Genomic DNA, 6,092 nt, shown 5'->3' with positions numbered 1-6,092 from the left:
CTTTCCTCCACAGGCTAGCTTGTAAGAGCCAAAAAAAGGTTAAGCCCAGAGAACCCTTTTAATTTGAATGAATCTGTTAGTTCTCTGCTGATATTTTTCCTAGCTGTCTGTGTTTTATGCATAATTCTGTCCACATTTTTCAACAACATATTTCTTTCCACTGTAAGCTCCACTCCGCCCTGTCAAATGCCTTAGAGGCGTCCAGAGAAAGGATTAACAGTTCCTCGGGGACAAATCCCTTATGACCAGGGAGAACAATGCGTGCAATGGCGGCCTTCAGTCTTTTACATCTTATATGATTGCATCTCGGGTTGATCCTTCCCTTTTACTTTAACTAAAACAATTATTGCTTTCGACATCAACAGTCACATGACCATTCTCAAAATATTTTTTTTCTCAAAAAACGTCCTTCTAATATGGGCTGATGGTTATGCCGTACTTCCTATACATTCCTGAGGGCAACCTACCTAATCCAGGAGAAGAATTACCAGGACAGAGCCTAGCTCTTGAGAACTATGCTCCAAAGTAATTGCTGTGCCCAATCGTTCCCTCTAAGCATCAGGTAAAGTTGGAAAATGTACCACTTGTATAAAGGAGTCAGTTTCATTCTCGTCAAATTGCAATGAACAGAAGCATAACGTTGAGATTGTATTATCGAAATACAGTACTGTGTCTCCCCTGTTGATTCTCTACTATAGATGCCAATAAATGACTTGGATTTCCCCCTTCCAAGAAGCCCTGAGAAGATCTTGTGTTGCATTTTGTCCCTTAGGAATTGTGTATATTAAGTCTGTATCTTTACAACTGTCTGCCTCTTATAATATACTGTATATTCATGGATCCAAGTCAAACTCAGCCTCTACCATATTGCATGACTAGATTTTTAAGTAAATCTTTTTTTTTTTTTACTTTTAAGTAAATCTTAATTTTTAGAAAAACATTTTCTCAGTGATCTTATAGTTTGCTGTATAATACCTCTTATCATTGCCTTCATAGAGTCCCAAGCAGAAGATGTCAGGTCATGGTTCAACTCCAGGCCCATGTATCATCAGGAGTACCAAAAAACATAATTTTCTCCTTGTACACTATACATAATTTTGCTGAAAAAACAAGAGCACTTATGGCTCCTCTTATGCTGGGTATCTTGTGCAAAGTCTTATGCTGAGTCCCTTTTTCTCCATTATATTCTATGGGCAGGTTTCATCTTCAATAAAGACTATAAGTTGAATGTTATTCTGGTGCTGGATGACTTCGTTTGGACATGTTCAGATCTGCGTTGGAGGCTCAGTTCGGGGCCTTCATCACAGAGTTTGTCAAAAATAGCATAGAGAAAAGTTCTGCATGCAGGACTTTCTTCTCGGCTAAATAGAAATCCCATTCTCCCAAACAGAAACTGAACAGACCCCAATATGGTCAATGGAACCTGTTTGGCTCTGTTCCTGGCAGTTATGTGCAGAATCAGGCACTTCCATTATTTTCATTGTTCTGCTCCTATAACAGAACAGTGAAAATAATAGCTCTGATGTGAACTTGCCCTTAGTCTTTCCATTTATTTTTTCTCATTTTTTCCAATGGTCTAGAACCAATTCTTAGAGTCCATGGAGTCCCCCCACAAATAATCCAACTCTTAGGCACAATCCTCCACCACACCATTGCTCCAACCAACCCAGCATGCCAATACTCTGCTACTGAACAAGAGGCAGAGGTCATCATGTGGATAAGCTTCAATGTCCTGTCCCCACTCAGCAGGTAATAAGTGCCAGGACGCTCATAATCAAGTTCAGAGGTTCTGGAATTTGTCCCTTCCATCAGCAATGAAGGCTTGGTGTTCTCTGGAGATCCCAATGTGGAGAGAGGAGAGGAGAAACATGGCACGCATGTGCTACTGTATGTCATGCCATCACGTGGGTCCTAAGCCACAGATTGCCTTAAGTGTTAATTTTTAAAACGTTCACCTTCCATTTGACAATCTGAAATTTAAAGGGTTTGTCTCAAGACAACCCCTATTAAAACTGAAGCAAGCTCAGTGACAGACTGATCCCTACAAACCTGCAGCATTTTAATTGTCCTTCCTCGATATTTCAGAAAAATAATGATTCATGTTTTATGGCAAATTTAACCTTACTTAGTCACAGCCCTCACTATTCAGTCATCAGACCAGATCCCCTAAATAAAGTTAGAATCCAAATCAAGCCAAATAAAAAAAAATAAAAAATCACCTACATACTACATACGAGCTGTGCAAAACATTACACATGCAAACTAGACACAGACACTACACTCCATAAGCATTAGATAGCATTAGATACAAACTACACTCACATACTAACAAACCTCCCACAGCTCCCCTGTGCCTCCAGTGTGCCCCCATATCACTAACCACAAAGACTACTCCCTATGATGACTGTCCCCACACCCTCATCTTTCTCACTCAGACTACTAATCATGCCCCCTTTTTCTCACATAGAAAACTCTCAATGCCCATTCTTTCCCTCACAGACTTCTTAAATGCCCCCTCTTACTCACACAGACTACTCCCTCTTTCTTACACTGACAGCTTCTCATGCCCCCTTCTCACACATCCTGCTCGATATGCCCCCTCATTTTCACACATACCTCTCTGAATGCCTCTCTCTCCTTCTTACAGACTGCTCCCCAAACTCTTTTCTCACACATACTGCTCTAATTGCTCCCTGCTTTCTCACAGACTTCTCCCAATGACTCTTTTTTCCACCTACCCTGTTTGCAATGTTTCTGACTCATAGACTGCTTCCCATAACCCCCTCTCTCACACAGATTGCTCCCTATGCCCCCTTCCACAGACTGCTCACCATAACCCCCTCTCTCACACAGATTGCTCCCTATGCCCCCTTCCACAGACTGCTCACCATCTCCCCCTTTCTTACATACTGCTCCCTATGCCCCCACAACACATAATGTTGGTCTTCTCCTAGTCTGTGATTTGCACAAATTCCACCAAAATTGCTATTTAACAGAAGCCCACTGTGTGACCAGGCCTCAAAGAATCTGCCCAGTGTTCATGAGGGATGTTAATTCCCTTTCTCTCTCTGATGACAATGCGCAGTGTTCAGCTGGATCAGACGGTCACCATGGGTCTAATACTTTACCTGTGGTGTGTTGGGGAACAGAAGAAGTCAGTTCCCAGTTGATACACTCTCTATACACACTCGATCTGTAATAACTAGGGCACACTTGTTAAAGTCTACTATAGTCTGTGGGGCTAAGGCGTGCTTACTAAGCATTATTCAAAGCAATACTAATTAATACTATGCACATTTATTGTACATGAGAGTTACCAAGAACCAAGGTAATAAAACAAGTTAAAGAAGGTAACACTTTGCATTGTCTAGGCTTGTTAATTCTGTCTGTCGCCATTGTGATTTCAAGACTGGTCAAGAATAGACATAACTTTTAGTGCCATGCTACATAAAAAGCTTCCTTTATGATAATGAGATTATTATTCAAATCCAGTCCCATCTATAGTAGTGAGGATATAAAACAAGTATCTCCATGAGATTTAGGGTTGAGCGAACTGGAACTGTAAAGTTCGGGTTTGTACTGAACTTTAGGATTTTTGGAAGCCGGACCCAAACCCGAACATTTCAGTAAAAGTTTGGGTTCGTTTTCGGTGTTCGGCTATTATATGGCACTTTTTGAAAGGCTGCAGAGCAGCCAATCAACAAGCGTTTAACTCTGTGCCCTTAGAAGCCATCACAGCCATTCTTACTAATGGGCATGGCTGTGATTGGCCAGTGCAGCATGTGACCCAGCCTCTATATAAGCTGGAGTCGCGTAGCACCGCACGTCCCTCTGCTCTTACTAGGGCAGGGATAGGATGCTGCTGCTGTGAGGGAGAGAATAGGAAAGAATCTATCTGATATCACATCACAACTTGTTGTTAACTCTGTGATCTACAGCGATTTAGTTTTGTGGGTGCAGTGCAACATTTTTTTACCCTGCCCTGAGCCCAGTGACACAGAAAAATAACTTTTATCAATCTGTTAGTTAGGTGGACGTCGGCGGCCATTTTGTGCAAGTTCAGTGCACCAGCACAGCATATGTGCCAGGGACAATAATTTAATCCTGTTATTTTAGTTCAGTGGGCAACATATACCCATTTTTTAAGTGCCCCTGCACTGCATATGTGCCAGGGGAAGGGAAATAATATAGGTAATCCGTCTGTGAGTTCAGGGACCCAGGGGGTGACATATTCACATTTTTTTCTGTAAAGTACAATCCAAGTAAATCCATCTATAAGATTCTGTGGGGACAAATTATATATATTTTTTTGCTAAAAAGTACATTTGCGCCCTGCACTACATTTGTGACAGTCCAATACAAGCGTTAAATACTGCTGTTTAATTCTGGTTTTAAAAAAACACCCATTTTGTGCCGGATACTACATTTGTGGCCTTTGCTGCATTTGTGACAGTCCAATACAAACGTTAAATACTGCTGTCATATTCTGGTATTAAAGGGCTTCTGTAACCCTTCTAAAGTCATTTTTCATTTTTGGGCGACTTAAAATCCATATACTGCGATTTATCAATATATAGTGCTCATAGCCATTTTCATTCAGTAGTTTCTTCAAAAAACACACTTTTATAATATGTAAATTACCTCTCTACCAGCAAGTAGGGCGGTTACTTGTTGGTAGCAGCCGATGACGTCACATCTACACCCAGCGCAGGCGCACTGAGGAAGGAGCGGCCGAGCGAGCGTCCTCCTCTCAGTGCGCCTGCGGTGACTGAAGACCGGTGCGGCGCAGGCGCGAGATTTAGAAGGCAGACAGGGCTAGCCAGAGGGCGAGAGCGCTCGCTGGCCCTGTCAATCAACAGGAGGAGGGGGCATTTATTTGAGAGGAGAATGCGGCTGCTACCAGCAAGTAACCGCCCTACTTGCTGGTAGAGAGGTAATTTACATATTATAAAAGTGTGTTTTTTTAAGAAACTACTGAACGAAAAAGGCTATGAGCACTATATATTGATAAATCGCAGTATAAGGTTTTTAAGTCGCCCAAAAATGAAAAATGACTTTGGGGGGGGGGGGGGGGGGGGGGGGGGGGTGACAGAAACCCTTTAAAAAAAAACCTACACTCACATACTAACAAACCTCCCACAGCTCCCCTGTGCCTCCAGTGTGCCCCATATCACTAACCACAAAGACTACTCCCTATGATGACTGTCCCCACACCCTCATCTTTCTCACTCAGACTACTAATCATGCCCCCTTTTTCTCACATAGAAAACTCTCAATGCCCCCTCTTACTCACACAGACTACTCCCTCTTTCTTACACTGACAGCTTCTCATGCCCCCTTCTCACACATCCTGCTCGATATGCCCCCTCATTTTCACACATACCTCTCTGAATGCCTCTCTCTCCTTCTTACAGACTGCTCCCCAAACTCTTTTCTCACACATACTGCTCTAATTGCTCCCTGCTTTCTCACAGACTTCTCCCAATGACTCTTTTTTCCACCTACTCTGTTTGCAATGTTTCTGACTCATAGACTGCTCCCCATAACCCCCTCTCTCACACAGATTGCTCCTTATGGCCTCCTTCCACAGACTGCTCCCCATAACCCCCTCTCTCACACAGATTGCTCCCTATGGCCTCCTTCCACAGACTGCTCACCATCTCCCCCTTTCTTGCATACTGCTCCCTATGCCCCCACAACACATAATGTTGGTCTTCTCCTAGTCTGTGATTTGCACAAATTCCACCAAAATTGCTATTTAACAGAAGCCCACTGTGTGACCAGGCCTCAAAGAATCTGCCCAGGGTTCATGAGGGATGTTAATTCCCTTTCTCTCTCTGATGACAATGCGCAGTGTTCAGCTGGATCAGACGGTCACCATGGGTCTAATACTTTACCTGTGGTGTGTTGGGGAACAGAAGAAGTCAGTTCCCAGTTGATACACTCTCTATATCACACTCGATCTGTAATAACTAGGGCACACTTGTTAAAGTCTACTATAGTCTGTGGGGCTAAGGCGTGCTTACTAAGCATTATTCAAAGCAATACTAATTAATACTATGCACATTTATTGTACATGAGAGTTACCAAGA

The sequence above is a fragment of the Bufo gargarizans genome, chromosome 6 (genome assembly GCF_014858855.1).
Source record: "Bufo gargarizans isolate SCDJY-AF-19 chromosome 6, ASM1485885v1, whole genome shotgun sequence".
Taxonomy (NCBI): domain Eukaryota; kingdom Metazoa; phylum Chordata; class Amphibia; order Anura; family Bufonidae; genus Bufo; species Bufo gargarizans.
This window is presented reverse-complemented; position numbering follows the sequence as displayed.